Consider the following 24,983-nt stretch of genomic DNA (forward strand, 5'->3'; position numbering starts at 1 on the left):
CAGACAGTGACCCCAAAAGGTGGGTGTTTACAAAGCGTTGCCAGAGACAGGCTGGGGGCTACATGAGGCTCTGCCACACTTCTGTAGCCACTCAGGGGAGGAAGCTACAGAAATCGCTGCTAGCACACAAACCCAGGCAAAGGTAACAGGTAAGTAAACCAGACGAGGTGAAACACTGGCATGGTGCTGGTGCCACACGCTTTCCTCACAGAAGAAATGAGGAGCCCACCAGTAGGTACCTCTGACCCACCTGCACACTCCAATGCCTCATCCCTGACGTGAGGCACTCACCAGGACAAGCTTCTCGCCTCTCTCTCCTCCCTCCCACTCCCCACAGCCCCTTCTCAGCCCAGCCCCATCCGGGAAAGCCAAAGCCCCGCCCGCCGCTGCCCCCATCCCCACCTGCGGCTGGAGCAGCCATCCCCGCCCCCAGGCTCCCGGGGCCTGGCGAGGCGGGAGCAGCGGCGGACAGCGGCAGGGAAGGAAAGCGACCATGGCCGCCCCGCTGATTTATAGCCCCTCGCACCCCCTCCTGTGGCAGGAATGAGGCAAAGCAAGGGGCAGCGGGGCAGCGCGGCAGCGCCCTTCGGCAAGGTGAAACGCTTCAGGAGGGAGTTCGCGGCCTCGGTGGTGGTGGCGGCGGCGGCGGCGGCGGCGGCGGCGGCGGCGGCGGCGGCGGCGGCGGCGGGGCTGGGGCAAAAGGGCCGGGACAAGGGGGCAAGAGGGCCCTTTTGCGCCCCGAGCCGCCCCGCGGGCCGAGCGGCAGAGGGTCAGGCCCAGCACACCGTACCCATCCGCCTCTGTTTTGTAAGGTTTCTCTGAGGAAATGGAGCTGAAACTATGGTGAGCGAAAAGCACTGCAGCTCCTTTATGGTACCTGGTGCCTCCTGTGGCCTTCAGCCCTGGGACGTCCCAGGTTTGAAGGAGCACGGGTGTCACTCCAAAGACCGGGTGAGGCTGACAGCCCACACACGTCACGGTTACGGTTATGGGCTCACGGTTCGGAAGGTCTGGGTTTTGTAGCAGTCTCATCAGATCCCTGGAAAAAATAAGCGAGCATCGGAAACTTAAAAGCAAAAATGAATCAAAATCTGGGATTGAAACACATTCCTCTGTTGGGCAGTCGGCACTGTCCTGGGTGCGGGGCTGAGGTGGCGTGGCCAGTGATGAAGGAAGCAACACAGCATTACCAAAGCCCAAAAGCATTAAAGCACTGAGACAGTTTACAGCATAAAGCCTGAGATATATGCTCTTATATCAACAAAATGCATTTGTTACGTAAAATCATTTTCCCTTCTCTTTAAACAGAGTGGGGGAAGGGAGGCTTAAAATATAAGTCAAATGGCTTAAAACATAGCTCATACTTCCAGTGCTCATTACCAGAATTATACATTTCGTGTCTGGCTGTACAGTACGATAGATGGAATTTTTTTCCTACTTCCTGCAAAACAACATTTGCTTATTCAACTGCCTTTTAGCAATGGGTATAATCATAATCCCAAGTGACATATGCAGTGAGAGCAACTGACTACTTTCTCTCTCTCCAGCACTTTATTTCTAGAGATGCTGTGTTTAATTAGCTCCACAGTAGTCAGAGGAGCAAACAGGTCACCTCTATGTCAAATCTCTGGTAGTCATCTTCCTCACTGCCACCCCCATCCCCTTTGTTTATTTTACTGTTTTGCTTTTGTTTTGCATGCTACAAGTAAGGTCATTAGTGTCAGATAGCTTTTTTTGTGTGTGTTATGGTCCTGAATATCTGCACTTTTGGTAAGGGAGTGAAATAAACTGTGAACTCCAGCATACAGCATCTGTATTAGGGAGGAAATATTTCATACAAATTCTATATTCAAACTGAATGTCACCACAATTTTCTGAACAGATGATGTCATGAGTGTTGCAAACCACTGAGAGTTAGGAACAAATATTAATTTTATTTTTGTCTGGTTTCCAAATCAATAGGGTTACCCAAAGCCTTCTCCTATAGCAACTCTTCTTTTTCTCTTTCTTCAGATAGACAATGGTTTTGCCACATCCTGTGAGAATCTGTCATTGGACTAGCATTCCAGCAGTGCCATGAGACTACACCAAAATCTAGAGTGTTTAAAATAGACGTGCCACAAACGTTGAGTCACAAGAAAGCATATACAAGGGTCAATTACATGCAGAATACTGTTCTTTGATACTTTGTCTGAAACAGAGTGAGCTGGCAGGCAGAGGACAGGAACATCCAGGATGCATTTCCAAATTGAAGCTGCACGTAAGCCACAGAACTGCTTACTTCTGCAGGAAGCAGTTTGCAATCACTGACATTGTGGCAAGGCCCAAGTGACTCAAGTCCAATCTGGAATATGACCAGGGTCATGCCTCTTTGCCTGTGTTTCTACTGCCCAGTTTTCTAATTTAGATAGCAATCCTTTTGGCAATCCTCTTGTACAGTGGGGATCCACCTGCAAAGCTGTTACTGTTTCGAAATCAACTGTTTCTCTTGAAAGAAAAGTAATGTTTTATAACACCTGCAAGTCACCAATGTCTTTTTCAGTTTCAGTATTCTCTGATCATTACAGACCATAAGCATATCCCACATATTACAGTTTTGCATGTTATGTCTGTAATTTCACTACCACTATATTACATAGAAGTTAAGTTTGGTAAGTAGTTATAAAAACAGCTGAGAAAGGTATGCAAATATTTCCTATTTTTATATACTTTTTAAAGTGGGTTTGGAGGTTTGACAGTCTTGGAAATAAACAACCTACCTCAGCTGCTGGTATAGACACATCTCCACTGACGCAAGGCAGCCACGCTAATTTATGCAAGCTCTCTGGCCCACATACCTCTATTTATCCATTGGACAGTAACTGCATAGGCCATATCAAATGTGAACTGCTCCTGCAGTGCCTAAATATGCCTCGTTTAGTAGGTTATATATGAAACCTTTCCACAAAATGTAGGGAAAATTCCCTCTCAGATGATGCTATGGCCTTTTTATATGCTGTTCAGTGAACCATCTCCTGCAGAATTTCCTGTACTTGGGTTTTTTTGTTTTCCTATCAAGAAGAGTCAGTCTTTCTGCATTGTGTTAACTTATCATTTGACTCCTTGTTTCCCATCTCTTTGAAGCTGTGTTTGTTCAACTGTCATAAAACTCACATCTGTATTTTTCACTATTAAATATAATAAAAGTTATTTGTCTCCATTGTATGGCAATAAGAACTATCATGTTTCCTCCTGTGAAGGCTGAATGTTACAACATGGTTGGGGTGCTTCTTGCCTGAAAGAGAGCTAATGCATGGTGCATCTGATAAAAGCTGTATGGGACTGCTGGTATGTGTACCCAAGTACCAGGGCTATAATCAGTACCCAAGGATGATCAGTAGCCAAGGACTCCGGCCTCTTCCAACATACTGACATTTGTATGTAAGATAAATTAAGACCTCAGGAACCCAGGGACTTCTCTAAGGTTCAGGATTCAAGGAAAGTAGAAGGTTTTAAAAGGGTTTAAGTGAGATAATGAACTTCTTGTGCAGTATCAATCCTATAAAAATACACAATGATGTATTTGAACCATTATTGTTTGTGGGTTTGTTGGGGTTTTTTTCACATCCTTCCAGTTTACATAGGCTGATGACATAGGCTGATGCAATACGCACATGAAATGTACTGGCAAGTAGCTGGAAACATCCCTTTATGATGATCCACAATAGGTACAAAAAATTATTCCAGCTCAGGCTCAGATAGCCTTGATGCAGGCAAAACTCTAGAAAATCATTCTTCCAGCTGTGGTGGTCCCTGCTTTGTTAAGCAGAAGGACAGTAACTGTGCACAGTCACCATATTAAACTACACCAGGAAAGAAGGTTTGAAATACCATCTCTTTGAGTGTTTTGGCACCCACCAAAAAGAATTAACAAGATTCACACAGCAGCCTTGGAGGTTTAATGGATAGTCCAAGTGAAATTGAGGCTGCAACTTTAGACTATTGTTAATAGCCAAACCATTTAATTTAAAATTATTTATGCATATAGTGTAAGAAGACAGTCAATGCAATAGGGATGTACTCATCTAAAAAAGACCATCAAAACAGGAGGCTCAGAGAGTGCAAGTGACATGAACAAAGAATTATTTGAAAAACTTGCAGCTGTTCTGCTTCATTCTTAGTTGAAAGTAATTGTACCAGTAAGTACCAAGGAGGGAAAGGCCAAGCTCAACACATTCACATTTACAGACATCTTGCCAATCTTTCTTAATGCCAGCAGTTGAAGTGGTGACATTTTTTAAATATAAAATGCATATTGTTTACAAGCTTGGTGGGGTCAAACAGTTTCAGCAGTTTTTCAATGCTTCTCAGCTCAAGCTCCAGCTACAACAAGAAATGTTATTCAGTATTTAAATGTCGCTATTACTAACATTTTAGAGATACTGTTTTACATTATGTGTATTTAACCCTGTACTCTGCAAATGATTCACCACTTGGCAGGCCCATTTATAACAAGTATAAAAAAAGTATATGTTTTTTATTCTGTTTTTTCCTATTCTATTTAGAAACAGTCCATTAGGAAACATGTTTTTTTCTTTAAAGAGTGAAATTACAAGTAAGGCATGAATTGTATTAGAATGAATATCCAAGGTTCTCTTTCTTAGTGTGGTTTGCCTGTGAATCAAGCTACAGCTTTTGTCAAAATCTGTGGAGTCATACTTCCCAAAGTGATGGCCAAAACAAGTAGGTTTAAAGTTAAGCAAGATAAATTTATGTATTTGCGTTTAAGTCACTTGAGAGCTGAAGATTTATTTCAGAGGAGGAACAGGAACTGTAGAATTAGTTCTACAGTGCAAGCTGTCCTTCCAGCCCAACTGAAATAAATATTTTCTTAAAATATTTATTTTTTCTGAATTTCAGGTACAAGGTATGTTTTGTACATGGGAGCAAAAGCTAAGCAATTTGCAGTCATTTGTCACTGTTAGTTGTTTTCAGAGGACTAACATGGTGCAGCAGCCAAAGTGTTAAACCAGGACGCAGTGCTGTCTTCCTGGCCCTTTCACAATGATTTGGAAGCACAGATACCTCTCACATCTACCAGAATTCCCCAGGGTAGTGTGGTGAAGTTTGGTCTAGAAAGAGGGACAAGTAATTGGGCAGAGGTTGCAAAACCACTTCAGGATAGAGGGCTCTCTCCCTCTGCCCCAACCCGCATCAACCTAGTTAATGCAAATATCAAACAGAAAGGAGCTGTGTAGCGGGAAGAAAATAAGCATATGTTTTGGTCAACAATTTATAGAAGTTTCACATTACATCTAGTCAAGGTCTGGATGTCCCCTTCTGTCACGTTCATGTGAAATTATTTACTCCTTAGCCTAGAAAGGCACTTCTCTCATAACCTAAAGCTCTGGCAATTGCCCCTGATTGTTCAAAACTAGCTTTAAATTACAGTTTAATGAACTGTCCATGATGCAGGAAAGGGCAGAAAAGAATTATCAACATGCTGAACTGTTGCGTGATATGTAACTCTCTGTAGGGCACAGGAGTAGAAATGAATGGAGACGAAGAAGAGAGCAGTGATCTGCCAAGCACTCCTTCCCTGTTAGGAAATGGCATCAGGGCTTCTTTCACTGCGTGTCTACGCAGTGCCTCACATAAAAAAGGCACTGGCCTGAGGCTGGGACTCTCAGCAGTGCTGAAATTTAAAAAAAAAAAACCACGAGTTTTTAATTATTTCATAGAACCATCTCTTACAATCAGAGATGAAAGATAATAATGATTTCATAGAATCATCTCTTACAATCACATATGTTTCACATATAGCTCCAGCTGAGATCCCGATCAGGGAGCTGAGCAGTGTTTCTCCTCTTACAGAGTCTTGTAATTGGAAACCACTGTGATCATGTGGCCTGACTTCCAGAACAAAAAATATCTGCTACTCATTCCCACATCAATGGCATCTACCCATAACTTCAGATCTTAAGTTAAACAATAATATTTTTCCAGTGAATGACTGACCTCAGCATATCAGGATAGGAGAGAAAACTAGTCAAGAAGGCTATGATGTTACTTTCCAAGACATAGATAATACAAGCATCTGAGATCTTAAGCATGTGTATTAATGTACTTTACCAAATGGAAAACAGAAGAGACGATGCTTTAAAAAATATATTTCATTCTTTTTTCCTTCTCTTTTAGACTGACTCATCTCAGCCCATTTGAACAGAAAAAAAAGACCAACAAAGCTTTATGAGGCAAGGATCCCTGCAGAGACAAGGTGATTATGAAAAAAGTCAAGTGAAAAAAACAGACTCAAAAGAGATTACAGTAATTACTTCAACTAAATTGTCCAAATCATATTAAGGTCTGATCCTACAATTTCTCACCCGCTTTACATCACCTTGCAGGCATGCATAAGATAGTGGATCGAGGTATTCAGAAGATTTCTTCTCTTATCCCCATGGTAAATATCTGGAAATGGTAGTGAGAGAACAGAGAGCATCAGTATCATAACTAAACTTCTATATGTATAGGATAAAACCTGTAGTTAAATTTTTGCATTTTAATTAATTGTACTTATTCATAAATACTGTTTGTATATACATTTATTTGCTATTTATAAAATAGCAAACAAATGCTGTTTTCTTCCTTTCTTTTTAGTAAGATACCTATGAACAAGTTACTTTTGACATGCACGTTATAGCAGATGGCAAGTATGATTACCCCTACGCTTCTAACAGTTATAGAAAGGAAAAAAAGTCATATGTACATCAAACTGTGTTTTACTTTAATATAAAGATAATTAAAAAAATTAGTAAAATTAATGTTACCCCTTTTGAGTAATGGAAACTATTATCTTCCATCCAGTGATGAATGCAGAGCTATTGGGTTCTGCGTCATTAAAATTAATATAAAAGAAATGCATTGAATTCCTTCCTATAGAACAAAATTACCATTAAACAAAATAACACTACATCTGAAATTGGGGCATCCCAGAAAGTGCAAGTAGCTGCCTTGAAACTCATTATTAAAGAAAAATAGAAATGCATAAGATTGCCCATAAGTTCTGTAAAGATCATGTTTTTTTTAAAAAAATAGCCTGCTAATACAGCTTTTTAATATCTAGGGCTACTTGAGGCATTTGAATGATCTTTCTACTCAGCATTTTATTAATGTAAAAGCTCTTGGAGGGATAAAAACGTTCTGAAGTGGGGTGCTATTTTCATAAAATACAAGTCTGGCTGATAGGTCTAGACGAATCTTTTCTCATATTCTATATAAAACATACCACGGAATTTCACTAAAGGATTCTTGAATTAACATGAGGTTGATATTGTTCACTGCAATACAGTACTTTTTTTTTTTTAAGAAAGAGATGAAATAGGCTGAAATTTAAGCAATTAAGGCTTTTCCTTTTTGTTTGTTTTTTAAAGAGGAATGACCACTTTCTCTTCCTTAAGTTTTTAACACATCATAGGCATTATGAATATTTTTCTTAGAAACTTAATTCTCATCTTGTTTACAAGATGAACCATAGGTAATTTCACTTAAATACTTGGATTTCCTCCAGGGATATCAAATTCATTTCCAGTTATCATTATTGTAGGTCCCCAATATCTTGCAACACGTGAGACTGGATCCAAAACAATAACCATGTTCACCAGTCCTGGGACCAGAGCTGATATGTCGATACAAAGCTGTGCTATTCTATGTAAATTTGCCAGTTTGGGCTGCCACGAAGTTCTTCATGCATACCCTTTTGTGGGAAACGTGTTCTGTATGAACCTTTCCCAAGAACTGGAGTTAACGCATAAACCAGACATTTGCCAGTGATTGGCTGTACTCTGCTGGTGTGGATGCCAAAATTAGATCTGGCACGACATCTGCGGCGACGGAAGTTTGTCTTTCACTTCATGAGCTTCTCTACTCTCAGCCACGTTGAGAAGACTAGTACGTATTTTACAGAGAAACCCAGTCAGGACATACTAACACTCTTGCATCTGGCTATAAAGGTGAATAGGAAGCATTGGTGGTGGAAGTGGAAAATAGCCCAGAGCAGGCTTCTGGTACCCAGAGACATGGGAATACTGCTCCAGGTACCAAAATGAATCTACCAGAAAATTTTATTGACACTTATAAATCTCCAGCAGTGCAGTGTAATTTGGTTCAGTGTGTTTCTTTTCCCAAACAACAAAAGGAAAGTTTGGTAGAAACAGTCTATGACACAATTAACATTTCAGAAGACTGGTAACATTAAAGGGCTTTGTATTTTTATTGGCTCAACAAACAAAAGATTCCCTTTGAGTTTCATGGGAGCTCTGGGTTATCAGTCCAAAGCTGAGTTAAATTAGGAGTGACTGGGAGCTGTTACCATCTGTTGAGTGCGTGGTGGCTTGTGCTACATGAGTTAATATATTTTAGGAGACAGATGGGCAGAAATGTGCAGGCCTTAGTCATTCAGCACCCTTGTTAGCGATCTGAATAGAGAGATCAGGAACATGGAAGACATAGGAGTGAATTTCTCTTTAATTCCATGACAAAGTCCCCTGCATCGTGCTTTTGGCCTTTTTCAAGGATGTTTCTACAATTGCTTCCTCTGTTATATATATTGTGTGGGTAAGAAAAGCATCGTTCTTTCCAGGTGCTGTCAATCTTGGTCCTTTCTCTTGCTCTAAAATAATATTTGAAAAAAACCAAACCAACCAACCAACCAAACAAACAAAAAAAAAACCCCACATATTTCTGTTCATGCCTTCAGGTGTTAAAACCCACACAATTTTTCATGGACTGAATGTCACAGCAGTTAAGTAATGATGATGTGAAAGAACACTGCCATATCAACTATGATTTAACACTCTCTCTCTTTTCCCTCTTTCCTCCTACCCAACACAGCTTTCCAGGTCTAAAATCACTGATTCTCCTACAATGAAAAAAACCAAACCCACCTTTACTGACAAGGAAACTATTGTTTCATAGACAACTGCACTGAAAATTAATATATTTCTTGTAAAGACTGCTTCATTGTAAGGAACATTATCTATCTCACTTCACGCTCAGAAGAATCCCTTTCCTACAGTAGATAGTCTAATGAAAAGGAAATGTTTTGAGCAAGAAAAGAGGAAAAGGGAATAGAGCACTGCACGGGGATTAAGGAGGCACCAATGCAGTTTTGTAGTTAACCTCAGCCTTTGTGTGCTCCTTCCCTCTCTGTGCATCAGTTTCCCCATCTACAATTGGCAATCATTAATCCACACAAGCCATCATCAAATTCCCAGAGCCAATGCCATATCTTCTGTGTTTCCATACATCTCTTTCTTATCAGTTACTTGTATTTCATCACGCCTCAAATTAGTAAGATCCTTTTGGAGCAAGGAGATTACCTTTTAATCTTCAAAACATTTACTACATTTTCAGAAATACATATCTCTATATACAGTTTCATAAAAAATTCTACATCAGAGAAATGTCAAGATTGTGAAATCAGTCACTCAACATTACGAAATGCCAACATAAAGACCTCATATGCCCTTTGCATACCCATATTTTTTAACCAAGTCCAGCTTTCCTGGATCCTGTGTCTGTACTTTAATAAAGACCAGAAAATGTGGTCTCTTCCTGAAATCCTTCTTCATTTGTCATCCTGAGAGTGTGCACAGTAGGTGTACCAAATTTCACATGGAAATTGGCTCTGTATATCTGACCAACACAACTCTCAGTGCAGTGCAATCAGAAGAAAAATATGCCACATAACCAGTGTACTAGACCTTAGAACTGGAGGTACAGAACCTTATAATGTATCTAAAATAAAAGATTTTTTTCATTGTCATTTTGAGATTAATATAACTTAGTGAATGACCAGCATAAATAATACATAAAACATCTTTTATCTTACCAATTCAGAAGGTAATACAAAATAATCTGCAAATTTTAAAACTGACAGAAGACCCTGGGCTAATTGTATTGAAGTCCCTCTGAAGACTCTTCTGCTTTCAGGGAGGTGGGCAGCAGAAAGCAGAAGATTAGGACAGAGTGCAGGGGTTGGTTTAAAAGCTTTACAGTGAATACTGATGTTGACTCTGGTGCGGCTCTCATGCTGCACACATTCAAGAAAGTACAACATGAAATAGCACTCATGCAGGTGACAGATGAATGAACTAATGCCCCATCGTGGTGCTCAGAGCTCATGAACTCACCATCTTTCATCTGAAAGCTAAAACAAAAGCACAGACTGGTTATGCTCTTTAACCTCGATAGTACTTGTCTCTAAAGGAAAGCTTTAGCCCATAAAGCTCAAGCCAGATTCCTCTCTAAGTAATTATATTCTGCCTACAGTAATTATGTTCCCTTTGCAGTTTCACATGGAACTAATGTCCACCCACTTGCTACGCTGAACTATTTTATTGCTGTGCAATTGCTGTGAGTAGCTGAAGAGTTGCTGGAGTGGGAGAGGTAACCTGGGGCCAGAGACAGCTGCCGTGCACGGTGTCTGCATGGTGGCAAACCATTCCCTGCCACCTGACCCAGCGTCTGTACCATGGCAGGGCACGCTGCTGAAGGAAGGGTTATAGTACCTGAGCCCACAATAAGGCTTCCTTCGAGATAATTCAATTTATCAATATCTCACTAAGCGCTGTGGGATCTTACAGAAAGAAAGGTGCTATGTACAAAGTGTAATGAGGTCAGTAGTTTTCAAATGCAGCATCAGATTCCTTTGTTGTACAGAGCAGTAAGACACACAGCACTACTGTGCAGAAAGCTTGGAAACACACCAAAATAGCAGTGCCTTCTCTATTCCTAATGTGGGCTTCCATTCTCATTAAAGGCTTAGACCAGCAGCAATTCAAGTTAATGGATGTTTTTCCATGGACTTCAGCAGTTATCAGAGCAACCTTAAGCACTGTCATTCTGCCTCATGAATTTAGTATAGTCTGAAAAAGGCTCAGCTGAAGCATCACGTCAACGTGAAATTCAGAAAGCGCATTAAACATAAGCCCTAAAAGGATGTTACCATTCTGCTTCAGCTGTGGAAACTGAGTGACTGGACAGTCTAAGAACGGGTTAATAGAACTGTGTGTGCAACAAGCAACACTTCTGTCTTCCACAGAGAAAAAATAGCATCTGTTCTGCAGACATTTCCTGAGCAAGAAGGTTTTTAAATTTCATAAAGAAGGTGAAGAAATCTTTCACTCAGAAAATGATCAGGTACCTGTAATAAGGACTCCCTAAATATCACTTTCTAAAATGCAGCAATGACTGGCCTGTTGCAAAGTAATCTATGAGCTCCTTCCAGTACTTCTCTGAACAGCATTTGGACACAAATCATGTAGAGGATCTGTGTTTTAAGGACACACTGAATGCATCGACTCACTAGTATATCTAACTCAATAACTCCGTCCTCCTCCTTTTCATGTTCCTCAACAGATTATGTCAATTCTCTCACAGATTTCTATCTTGCTTTTACAACTCTGATTGTTGCTTAGAGTCCTGTCTACCTAACTACTAGTTACTCATAAAAATGCTCTGTGCTATCTTTCACTAAGCACTGGAATTTTTTGGTTTATCCTTGAAAAACACTATAGGACTTTGCCTGAAATTGCATAAATAAATATATACAACAACATTTAATTTAATCATTAGCTGTCTGTAACTGATTTTCTACAATTAAAATATTTCCTTTCTCTGTTCGTTATGTCCAGTCAGGTATATCTGACCAATATTCTGGTTTGTTCCTGTTTTTTCAGTGCTTGCTGCAAGCTAAGGCTGTTTTGGGTAGTCAGTATGTAAATAGCCTGACCAAACCCAGTGGGGACCAAGTATTCCGACATAACCCCATGGTTTAGCACCTCCTTGGTCTGAGTGCTCTTCCTGTATGTATTCAATACATCAACAAAGGTTTTCATTTAGCTTTTGTTCCAAGATATTTTTGCTGCTAATGAATACAGGTGTACATCTGTCTATTGTGTTGATGGGATCTAAGAATAAAATATATTTTTAGTAGTACAAGATAACAAGAGACAGAAATCAGCCAAAACTGAATAAGAAGCTGAGTAGTAGATATGAGTGAAAAAAAAAAGAGATTAAAAAAGGAGAATGACATGAATCAGATCTATTTGTTATTTCAGCAGCTGTCTCCAATTTACCAGCATGAATAATAAAATCAATTGCAAAAACTAAAGTCAAGAATTTTGATTAAATAGTACCTATCACAACTTACTGAATATTATTCTATTAGAATTAATAGCCATTATAAAGTCCCTCTATAGACCTTGCCCATTTTGGCTACATAGGAGCAGAGGAATTGAAAGATAATGCTTATATAATGATAATGCATTATATCAATACATAGGTGAATACATCTAAATAAACCATGTCCAGTCTTCTAAAGGAAGAAAATATCTTTTTTTTGGTGCACAGTAGGGTCCATCTTAGCAAAGTTCATATATGAAGCACTTCCATGTTACCTGGAGTCCCCACGCCAGGTTAACAACCTTCCCTGCCTCTTCCCCCACAGCCCCTCCTCAGCAGCTGGGACCGTCCTCTCGCTGGTACCTGTTCATCGCTCTGTGTGGCTGAATGTGCGCCGAGTGCTTCAGAAGTGAAATGATCTCATTGAAAACAAACCAGATACTTGGAGAAAGTGTTGAAAAAACATTCCACAGATCCTCTTTAGTGCACAGCCACACGGCCAGGTGAGTCAGTCCGGTTGAGGAGGTGGTAGGAAATAAGCAAGAATTTCTTTAGCCAGCTCTGCCCTGAATGATTCACAACATGGAGGTGCAGGCAGGGCCTTTCCTAAACCTTCACAGATCCCCCCTGCCCACTGTGTGCTGTAATGCCCATCATGCATTTGTCACGGGGCTACATCCTGATGAAACTCCAGCATCAGATCAAACAGGGAAACGAGAGCCAAACCATGATAAAGGAGAGCAGGTATGATTTGACAAGTTATTTTCTTTCTGCAGGGAAAGAATGGTATTGTTTGAGAAATGTAAATCATAACAAATTAACACAAATCCTCCTTTGGTCTGCTTTTCAAACTGAGGGTTTTGACACGTAAACAAGTCGTTGCAGAGGAACAACACAACACAAGTGAGGTGCCAAGCAGCAACTCTCCATTTATTGTGCAGCAATGGACACTAATTAATTCTTCCCTCATTTTTCTCCTTTTGAATTTCTTCATCTAGATCACCAGCTGGCTTCTTCCCCTTTTCCTCTTTCTGGTCCCGCTTCCTTTTCAAGGCTGTTAATATTCAGAGTAGCTGATCTGCTCTTCTGTCTTGCAGTGGGACTTCAGTATTGGCTGCTGAGCCACGTTACTGCTGGCCTTTTAAATTACATGCTGCTCTGGGGCTGTGGGGAAAAATTCGCACCTCCCATGGTTAATTTTCACAGTAGTTAAGAGCCTGTATTAAATTGGTCCATTTGCTGCTTTAAGTTTTGCGTATGCCTTCAGCTAGCACTGCTTATAGATTCTTGTGATGTGACAGTAACAGGCAGGGAGGTGATCTGGTTTTCTACTTCTTTAAATGGTTTTAGATGAAGCGTTTTGTCCACAGGCACCAATGGTATGGGATGTATAGGAGCCTCCTCATTTCCCAGCTCTTTATCTCCAGGCTCTGTGGCCTGAGCCGCAAAGATGAGTCTCGGTGCCCATGAGCTGATGGACACTCATCAGCTAATAGAATTTGAAGACAGAATATACATGGATTCCTGAAATACATTGTGAATATAATCTCCATATAAGCCTCTTACAGCTTTCAACATCTGTTCTGTTGACTGACATTTTCCCCGATGCTGTGTGTTTCACAAATAAATCCCTGAGTAGGTTATTAATGTAGAAGTGTAGGTGATGTCTTTTAATGCTGATTGTGTACTTTAAAAGAGTGCTTATATGAAGGAATGTTATTCTGTATTTTAAGACCACTTGTTGGTCAAGAATATTTTGTGGATTTCTCTTACCTGAAAACACTAGCCCATCCCTTTTATTGTTCATTTCCTGACCTCAGTCATTTTTGCTACTATAAAGTGCTTCCAGGAAAAATCCTGACCTCACTGAACACATGGAAAAATTATATTGACTCCAGCATGGCCAGGGTTTCAGGCTGGAGCTCTGGATTACTTGTGACATAACTGTTTTGCAGTCAGTAATTGGATAAGCATCCACATCGGATAGGCATTAGCCACAGTTTGCAATCCATATTAATTCTTAGAAAAGAGACACGATGTCAATAAAAAAATAATGTCCAAAGAAGAGATTCTTTTAAAGCAGCTATTTTGCATCTGGTTTCTGCTTCTCCATTTCTGCCAGCAGGTAGGACATTTTTCCCAGTGTCTGTTCTTCCCTTTTCTACTTCTGACAGGGATGGCATGTTACCAAAAGTGTCTTTCCACATAGCTACATATTAAAGAACTTAACATATTTTTTATGTTTAAAGCTATGAGAAAAAAAGGATTGTTTATTTTATGTATTAAAGTCATAAAACTTTTTACTGAAGGTTTTATTATAAGAAAGGTTTCCCAGATGAAGTCCGTCAGCTCTGGTAACAGAATAAGCAAGATGAAGTAAACACCTTAAATAACAGATTTTTTTTTTGTGCCCTTTCCCAAAGTGTTAGCCTTCTGGTTCAGTCATTGGACTTTTGTGCTTCACACCAGTTTAGCTATTTCCCAGCTCTGTGAATGCTACGGCACATGTGCCTACAGGACTTAACACAAATTTGTGTCTGCCCGTCTTTGAGCAGCAGCAGTTTGAAGAGATGTAAGATAATTTTATCAAAAAAATGGATCTAGCATTTCTTTACGCACAGGTTTACAGCAAGCAGCACCTGCAGCCCAAATCACAAAGGACTGAATAAATCTGGTCTTAGGTAAGCTTTGGCCTTTCCTGGGACAGCTGGGGACAGGCTGGCTGGTTTGAGCAGAGCATTCCTACCAGGCAGGCTGGGACAGGCCGGCTGCCTCGGCTGCTCTTTCTCCTTCCCACCAGGATAAACATGAAAACTGAGTAACAGGCACGGAAAGGAAGAGAGATTTGCCTCTTTTCCATAACAGCTCAAGCATTTTGATACACTCCCTCATGCTTTTACAATAAACAGTAGCCTTTTCCTAGATGTTTCGTCAAATTCCCAATATTTTTATTCCCATCTCTCTGGCATTGTCCATTTACGACAGCAGGAGTTTAGGGTTGTGCCCAATTTCTGTTGAGCAGCTTTATAAAGGATTGAGGTGCTCTAAAATTTTTCTGCCAGCCCTGGTGCATGACTCAGCATAGCACAAGACAACTCACATCCTTAGCTACCATTGCTGTCCTTAGAGATAAAAGCAAACACTACCAGTAGGAGACGTTTTATCCCTCACAGCATCAGCAATGCATTTATGCAGGAATTATATACAGGCTGTATCAAGTATTCACAAAACTGGAGATTATAACAGAATCTTTAGGGTCACAAACGTGAGCTTTTCCTCACAGCTAGGGAGCTACAAAATAACCTTCCAAAATAAGTGCGTAAATGTTAACAGTTTGACCATAACCCCGTATTTTCAGATGCTGAAGCTTGGAATACAACATCAAATATTATGAGCTTCATGATAAAAATGCAAGACTTGGCAACACTGGAATTGTGGCTGCCCATTAAATTGTAGCATTTTATAATCAGGCATCTGGCATTCTTAAACGTCCCACCCCTAGGCACTGAACACTTAAACCCCAGAGGCATCCCACAGACATGAAAGGGACTCTGGCCAGGCGTGGTAGCACCCATCACCTTACCTGAGTGTGGTAATGCTGAGGAAGGAGGTTAAATTAACTAGCTTGGACAGAGGCTGTGCCAGCGCTGCCACTGCATGGACTAGCCAGCATATGTCAAATCAAGACAATATTGGTCACTGAGCCACAAGGCCAGCTGCTCTGCATTCAGCACATCATCTATTTTACAAGGATTAACAGCCCAGGATTACTAGAATGGCTGTTTATGGGTATATAGTCGCTAAATTACAGCTCAAATCAAATTGCTGTTAACATTTGGCTTCCTAGTTCATGTGTTTGTCAAAAGGCATCTTCATTAGATAATCTAAAAGCAAAACCAGAATCTACGGAAATGAGGAATTTGCTGGAAAATCCAGAGAAATTTTGAGAGATAAGGAGACTGAATGAAAAAAAAACAAGTTTTAGTAACAGAAACTGTGCTTTATGTGTGTTTAAAAAGCTGCAAATGCCTATCCCAAGAAGCCTTTTTATTTGCTTTTGATTCTTTGGTAATTTTCACAACAGAGTAATGTAAGATTTGAAACTGTGCATGCATGTGCATATAGCAGATCAGATGCTCAGTTGGTACAAATCCCTGATATCAGTGGAGCTCTGCTGATAGAGCTAAACGTCTGCTCTAATATGTCTCCAGAGCGTTCATGTGAGGAGGCTGCTTTTCACTATTTGACCACAAATGCCTACAGTTGCCTGCTGATGGCCTCCCAGTGCAGGAGCCATTGAGGTACCTCTGTGCATCTGCTCAAGCCCCTTCTGTTAACCCTTTCATTAGTGCGACGATGGTCAGACTATTACAGCATTCAAGGCAAGAATTCAGTGGGATTTTAACTGGTTTAAGCACTTACTGACATAAAGAGGGGTAAAATAATGTTGTGTGCTCTCTGAGTTCAGGTCATTGGTAACCATTTGGGGTTTAAGAAGAATCTTTTCCTCCAAAACAGTTTGTTCTGTACGATATTTTATCATGAGGTTTCCCTGACATACACAGTGGTGGCCACCTCTGAAGGAAGGATAACAAACTCACTAGACCTGCAAGTATGATCTAATATGACAATTCTGACATTTCTATCAAATATTGAGTGGTGCAGAGCATGAAATCTGTAAAGTTACCTCTCTTTTGGTCATTTATTCTTACTAATGGATCCTGGGGAAAATGAATACTTTAGCTCCTGTTTATAATAGATAAATGTTCTACAATAATGCCTCTCACTAAGAAAACATAATTTTAACTATGTAAGTGATTAAAAATAACTAGAGAAATATTGTGACAGATGGTGCCGCTCATGCTGCCTTAACATTTGGGATGTTCTATTTAATGTTTCGTTCATTCTCCTGATTCAGAACAGAAAATCCAATTAAATTAAGCATGTTGTAACATTTCTGACATTTTTTTCTTGTTTTGTTCCTTCTTTTGCTGATGAAACCAGTGTGAATTTAATGCCCAGTTTAGATGAGGAATAGGAGGCCAGGGAAGCAATGTACTATGAGCAGACATAATGAAGGTTTTTCTGCCACACTCTGAAATACTGCAGAGGGGGCAGCATGTACTTCAGGCTCTGCATTTTTTTCAGTCCTCTACCTCTTGAGGAAATGCAGTGACTTGTGTTAAATTTGTGCTGATTTTTCTTAGGAAATATGGCTAAGATTTCCTGGGGGGAAAATTGCTACACAACACTGAATTTACGTAATATATCCCTGTGGTTTTCCCCATTTTGGAGGTCTTATGTCTGCCTCTTTGGAAAGTGCAGGGGAGATGATAGCCCATTCCCAAATTTCTGTTCAAGCTGAGTTAAGCACAGAGAAGTCAGACAAAAAGGAAGACCCAGGTGTACCAGCAGTAGACACGTATTGACCATGTCTGTCACAGGATTCTAGTAGACATGAGGTTTAATTACTTCCATCAACCTTAAAATATTTGTGGTGGGTTGACCCTGGCTGGAGGCCAGGTGCCCACCAGAGCCACTGTCTCACTCCCCTCATTCACCAGACAGGGGAGAAAAGGCATAACAAAATGCTTGCAGGTCGAGATAAGGACAGGGAGAGATCACTCACTAATTATCGTCACGAGCAAAACAGACCAAACTTAGAGAGGGAATTCATCTAATTTATTACTAGGCAAAACAGAGTAGAGGAATGAGAAAATAAAATCAATTCTTAAAACACTTCCCCCCACCCCTCCCATCTTCCCGGGCTCAACTTCACTCCCGGCTTCAACCTTCCCCCCCTCAGCGGCACAGGGGGACAGGGAGTGGGGGTTACAGTCAGTTCATCTCACGGTGTTTCTGCCGCTTCTTCATCCTCAGGGGGAGGACTCCTCTCATCGTTCCCCTGCTCCAGCATGGAGTCCCTCTCACGGGGTGCAGACCTTCAGGAGCAAACTGCTCCAGTGTGGGGTCCCCCACAGGGTCACAAGTCCTGCCAGCAAACCTGCCCTGGCGTGGGCTCCCCTCTGCACGGGTCCACCGGTCTGGCCTGGAACTTGCTCCAGCGTGGGCTTCCCACAGGCCACAGCCTCCTTCAGGTGCCTCCACCTGCTCCGGTGTGGGGTCCTCCACGGGCTGCAGGTGGAATCACTACACCCCCTCATCCTTCCTCCATGGGCTGCAGGGGGACAGCCTGCTTCACCATGGCCTTCACCACGGGCTGCAGGGGGATCTCTGCTCCGGCACCTGGAGCTCCTCCTCCCCCTCCATCTGCACTGACCTTGGTGTCTGCAGAGTTTCTTACATCTTCTCACTCCTCTCTCCGGCTGCAAAAGCTCTCTCTCTAAGTGTTTTTCTTCTTCTTAAATATGTTATCACAGAGGCGCTGATTGGCTTGGCCTTGGCCAGCGGCGGGCCCGTCTTAGAGCCGGCTGGCATTGGCTCTGTCAGACACAGGGGGAGCTTCTAGCAGCTTCTCACAGAAGCCACCCCTGTAGCCCCTCCCGCTACCAAAACCTTGCCACACAAACCCAACACAATATTGCCTTTTCCCTTTCCTCTTTTCAACCCAATTTTAAGTTTCTGTTGGAAAAAGGAGAACATGTCACAAAGCTCCATTTCAGTGTGCTATAGCTCCCATTGTTGATGGGTCTAGACACGGAGTCTTGCCCTCTCAGAAACATCTCCGTTCACAGGAGTGAGACTGCACCAGAGAAGCACTGAAGGTTGGAGGGACACAGTGGCCACCACTGGTCTGCCTTTGGTCACTGCTCAGGTGTGAGCCGGGGGTCAGCAACCCAAAGTAGCTGTTACAGCTTTTTGGAGAAACTCATCCTCTGTCTTTTTACCAAATTGATTCCTATTTCAGGCTGTTTTAACTATTCCAGGACTGTATCGGAGTCAAGCTCTAGCAGTTCCTAGGTCTCTTTTAGATACCTTCATTTTAGATTACATTTGAGATCTGCAAACGTGCTCAAGATAACCAGGGCCAATCTGTCAGGGGTTTTTAAAGAAAACTCTGGTCCTGCTCTTTCTCAGTATGAAGAATGTTCTTTCCTATACATTTTGTATAAGTTATTTCCTATAGGTTTTGGAAAGGGGATGGGTAGGAGGAATCTCAGTTCTTCCCACCCAGACTCGCAGGCTAGCCCCAGACAAGTCGACAGGTGGGAACCCTATATAAGGGTTCTTATATATGGCATTTTACTTCCCATGTCGGCTCTACCAAACCGGCTTTTCCATGGGCATGATCATGTAATTCCTTCTCGTGCCATTGAACTCTCACTCCTTTGAACTATTCCCAGAGGTGTCTAGAGTGCTGCTAAAGGGAGTTAAGTTAATGCTTTCTCTAGCTGGTGCCTTAATGCTGCTAAGTGGAAACCACCTCTCTGCTGAAAGGGAAATTTCTCACTGTGACTCAGTCTGGTTGTGTAAAGCAATTGCTTGCTGCCTGCACCGTTTTCATATGCAGAAATTAAGAAAAATCTACACAGACAACACAGCAAGGGTCTGTAATTAGTGCCATCCCCGAGAGGCCCATGAACTGTCAATGCACAACTTCTCTCTCATATTCGAGCCCTCCAGGACAGCTTGAGGAAACAGGCAATTAAAGGCTCTGTGACCCAGCTGCAGTTTTCATTGTGTGACTATCAGAAACTCACCCCGAGGCAACAGCTGCAATTTCCAGAAAAGTTTGCCACTGTAAAGTAACATCTGAAGAGACTTTGAATCATTTCAATCATTTTTAAATGTTTTGCCTCTACCACTCCCAGAGGAGAATGAAATTTCATTTTGTTGCTTGAAGAAGAGAAAAAATATGCAATAAATCATTTCCACAGGGAAGAAATAATCCTACATCTATAACTTCAGCTTTGGTCCCTAAATGTGACCAGCTCACTTTTAAAGAAAATAGTACTCATCATGAGTGAGTCTCTTCTGATTGCTATTAAAATAAATACAACTGAAGGCTTGGTAACCATATGAAAACTAAATTCAAATGGCATTGTAACTGGGCCATTTTCTCCTTTTATGCTTTTGCTAGGTGCATTTATGTATGTATTCCTTAATAAACTGATAGCAGCACACCTCAGAAAACTCCTTTCTCACAACTTGCAACAACCCAAAGAAAAGGAGGGGAGCTACGTTTAAAAAAGATTCAGTTAAGTGTTTTCTTTTGCTATTGCTATTGCAGAAATTTTTTATTCTCCAAACTTCCAAGATGTTTGTGTGACATCTCCATGCAGCAGATCCTGGTTTATTCTATCAAATCAAATGAAAAGGTGACCTGCAGAAATCTAAAAATATATGGTTTCCTTCATATAAATATGAAATTATTTCAGGTGGGTACGAGCTGCTTTCATCCCTCTATCCCTCTATGCATTTTTAATGTTTGCATTTTTCTTCTCTAGATTGCATTTGGAGGAAGAGGTAACTTCAAGATTATACAGCTGATTTGCTTGTGGGTTTATCTGTTTGTTGCATGGGTGCCTTTCCCAGTGGTTTGGCAGGACTGGGTTTCTATGGCTAATGATTTTTTTATAATGTCCACAAAGGAAGAGTGATGCATGAGCAGAGAGTCATAAAAGAAGAGACAGGCACAAAAGATCATGGGGCTATAGGGTATCTCATAAAAGTCTAGGGAAGTAAGAAATCCTGTCTTCCTGCAGGGAAACTGTGTAGAATCATAGAATCATAGACTCTTTCGGCTGCCAGGGCACACTGTTTACTCATATTCAATTTGCCATCGACCCAAACCCCCAAGGTTTGCAAGGGGAAGACAGGAAACAATCTCTGCCCTGAACTAGGGAGGACTCCTCACCACTGTACCTGCAGACATCCCAAATTCCTCTCTCCCATGCAGGCAGAGCTGTAGCCAGAAGAGCTTCTGCTGCTCTACTCCGCATGTGAATTTTCAATTAATACCACATCAGAGAGAATCCTCAGCTGGGTGGGAAAGCTGAAGCCCCTGCTGATCTGTGCTGCTCCTCTGAGCCCTGGCTGTCCATGGCTGTCCCTTAATCTCTGCAGCAAGGGCAGGCGCTCCATCCCGTGGTTCAGACAGCACCTGAGGCACAGAGGAAGGCAGCTGGCAAACTCGCAGTAGCCCCTATTGTCCCACAGGCTTTTCAGTCTGCTATGCTATTGATCATAGCCGAAAATATTTTCTCACTGCATTTGTGTGTTCTTTCCTTATCCCCTTCCGTAGCTCTGGCTTCAGAAGCAACGATAGTGTGACTGGTACCCTAACACCTCTTCTTTGAATAATTACCTTTCTGGGAAGTGTGTGTTTAGGGGAACAGCCATGTCTCACTCAGCCACTCACATTTTCCTGAATAAGAGCTTCAGTCTGAGAGACTATTTTGCATAAGCAGAATTAATCAGCTTGGTGCTGCTCCTGTGGTCATGGGAAGCTAAGCGCTGGCATGGATTTCATGCGATGTACAGAAACTTCACTATGAAAAAACAATAAGAAAGAGCATGTGGCTAAAACTTCAAAGTAGCAAATGTTAGACAGCAAATCAGCAGTAGTACCTTCCACTAACTACTATGCATTCTGTCAATCATTATTTTCTCCAAGCAAAAAAAGCAGACCATTTCTTGTCTGAGTCTCTTTTGCTTTTAGGATACTATTATATTTTTCAGCCATATTTCCCAATTGTTATATTTGCCAAACAGATCAGCATCAATGATGTCAACCCCCCCACACATGAAGGAGCTCTAGAATTCTGCAAAATGACAACAGATTTTCTGGCAACGAAAAGTAATCACGTATGGGGGACTGGCAGGAAGGGGTGTTTTCACTGACGATCCAGTCAGGAACATATCCCTCCTTCCTTTTAATGGTATTTCCTTTATAGTTGCTGAGATGTTTTGAAACATAAAGCTTAATTATTACAGATACTTATGCATTGCACACCTCTACGACAAACAATTGTCAAAGCCGTCAGCATCTGCTGCCAATTTATTTGAAATAAAAACATCAGGTGAAATAGACCTTCACATATCTGAGTAATTGTCTCTTTGAAAAGGGTTCTTCAAAAAATAGATGTCAGATTCTTAGTGAATCTCATTGTTTACTCTGGGCTACAACATCTGAAGTTAGATTTTGTATCTGACTGCTGTCACAGTGACTGAAGTCAAAACATCCTGTTCTATCTTTTGTTTATGTACTGCAATCAGCTCCACAAACCTGTTCAACTTGAAACGCAGCTAAAACCTGCTTTATGTATGTGCTCCCTGGCATACTTTTCTTGCTCAGAGATGGACTATACCAGTAATCTTAACTGATGGAAAGAAAGCTAGCATTAGGTTTGCAAACAAGTGCTCAAAAGCAGGAGGAAATACTTCCTTATAATACAAAAATTCTTAGACAATTTGCCAACTAGTACTTCAACCGTTATGATGGTGGTTCTGCAAGAAGGCATCTCAAATTGCACTCAGAGCTCGTGTTTGGGAAAAAAATCAGCATGCAGTCAGTTAGGGAGGAAAACCGCGTTTCAGTAGCACCTCTGCTCTGATGCCTTCTCTGGCATGCACAGGGCATGGTGAGAGCTTTTTGAGAGGGGAGCGAGGAGGCTCGGCCTCCCTGGGTAACTGGAGCAAGGATTAGAGCTGAAGTGTGCTGCAGTGTCCTGCACAGCGGTCCCAGACTGCACCCTGACACTTCTCACACACTCCCTGTGTGGGTGCTCGGGCATTCCCAAGGGGAACATTTGCCTGGAGATCTGGTGCTTTCCTGTGGCTGGTGCTGGCCTCTCCCTGTTCCTTTCTGAGGACCTTGGAGCTACTCTTCAGAGGCACCTAAGTCTTACCATTGACTCTGGAAACCAAGAAGAAATTTGTTGACTACATCTACATGAGACAAATTCACTGTTCATTTAATATAAAATTAAGTTGCCCATTATAATTTGAGCTGCTTACTTTTAACACAGGAAGGAGCTGGGAGAGCAGTCTGCAGTTAAAAAGCAGGAGAACTGTCAAATGAAGCAGAGGTTTCCATGCTGATAACTATGTTCCCTCAAGCTGCGCCCAGAGCGCTCCCACTTGGCAGAGGCACTAAGAGGATTTGATCCTGCTAGGTGCCAGTCAGAAAGGGAATGAGGAGTATGGCCAGCCAGATCCTGTCCTTGGACCCACCAAAGGGATGTTCGTTCATCTTATTTTTCTCTCCCACACTTTCTCTCTCACCTGCAGGTGACTGATGTTCTCATCCCCACTTCAAGTAAGAGTATTAGTAAACTAGTAGATTGAGAGCAGCCCTGAGGAGAAGGACTTGGAGGTGTTGGTGGACGAGAAGCTCAACATGAGCCAGCAAAGTGCACTTGCAGCCCAGAAAGCCAACCGTGTCCTGGGCTGCATCAAAAGAAGCGTGACCAGCAGACTGAGGGAGGGGATCCTCCCCCTCTACTCCTCTCTCATGAGACCCCATCTGGAGTACTGCATCCATCTCTGGGGCCTCCAACATAAAGCATATGGTGCTGTTGGAGTGAGTCCAGAGGAGGCCATGAAGATGATCAGAGGGCTGGAGCACCTCTCCTGTGAGGACAGACTGAGACAGTTGGGGTTGTTCAGCCTGGAGAAGAGAAGGCTCCAGGGAGACCTTACAGCAGCCTTCCAGTACCTGAAAGGGCCTACAGGAAAGCTAGAGAGGGACTGTTTACAAGGACATGGAGTGATAGGACAAGAGGTAAGAGCTTTAAACTAAAAGAGGGTAGATATACAGGGAAAAAAATTTCTTCACTGTGAGGGTGGTGAGGCACTGGAACGGGTTGCCACAGAAGCTGTGGATGCCCCCTTTCTGGAAGTGTTGAAGGCCAGGTTGGATGAGGCTTTGGGCAACCTGGTCTGGTGGAGGGTGTCCCTGCCCATGGCACGGGGTTGGAACTAGATGATGTATGAGGTTCCTTCCAACCCAAACCATTCTATGATTCTATGGTGTCACCCTGCAGATTGGTTTTCAAGTGTACGGGATGTAAATGAATGATTTATTTGAAAGGGGGGAAAAACACGCATGTTCTTTTCCATCTAATTGCTTGTCACTACTAGAACTAAAATGCTGTTTCCGTGGTGGAGCCTGCAGTGCCTCTGTAGCTATCTGCAAGCACAGCTGCCACATCTGCAGGTATGTACGAGATATTGCTTACTCTTCTTTTGAAGTCTTCGGACTCCCAGCTGTTATAAAGACTGATATTCATGGCTGTTTATTTGGACAACAGTTTATGGATAGACGTCCAAACACATGGCAGCCGTGTACTTGCTACATAGCTTCCGCCTCTACCTTATTGTAACAGCAAGAGGCTCTGCAAGTGGGGACCGTTTTATTAACTCCAGTTCCTGCATCTTAGGAAGTCTTATCTATCTAATACAAATTGAGGGGATAGGGAGGGACAGGCAAAGGTTATGTAAAGACAGTTGAGATAAATGATGACCTGGGAAAGTTATAAACCCAGGCAAGTGTGTAAAAGGAGTATTTGTGTACAAGAGTGAACATCTGATTTGAAAGTGGCATGCAAATTCCTGACAAGAAAATAATACTAGCCTGTAAAATGCTCTTCCCAAGGAAATTAGAGGCCTTATTATTTGGGCAAGGATTACTCACTGTTTTCCTTAAAAAGAACAAGATTAGAACCAGTACTCTGCTATAAAAGTTTATTCTTGTTGGAGAGCACAAGTTCCATTGGGAAATGCTGTCTTTCATAACGTTTGTAATTTGGGGATGATGTAGGTCTTCACTATGCCACAACAAGTAAGACTTCAGAGGGCAGAGTGAAATTTGTATGTAATATTGGTATATAGATGCTTCTCATCTCAGTCTTTGT

The 24,983-nt window shown here is 41.9% G+C and overlaps 1 long non-coding RNA gene across 1 annotated transcript; it reads left to right on the forward strand.

The window, feature by feature from the left end:
- Positions 1-436: 436 nt before the first annotated feature.
- On the forward strand, positions 437-11,581 carry LOC129211787 (uncharacterized). Its single transcript, XR_008578979.1, has 3 exons — positions 437-843; positions 6,178-6,256; positions 10,332-11,581. It is a non-coding gene; the product is annotated as an uncharacterized LOC129211787 (long non-coding RNA).
- The last annotated feature ends 13,402 nt before the right edge of the window (positions 11,582-24,983 follow it).

This window comes from Grus americana, chromosome 12 (assembly GCF_028858705.1).
Source record: "Grus americana isolate bGruAme1 chromosome 12, bGruAme1.mat, whole genome shotgun sequence".
NCBI classification, from domain to species: domain Eukaryota; kingdom Metazoa; phylum Chordata; class Aves; order Gruiformes; family Gruidae; genus Grus; species Grus americana.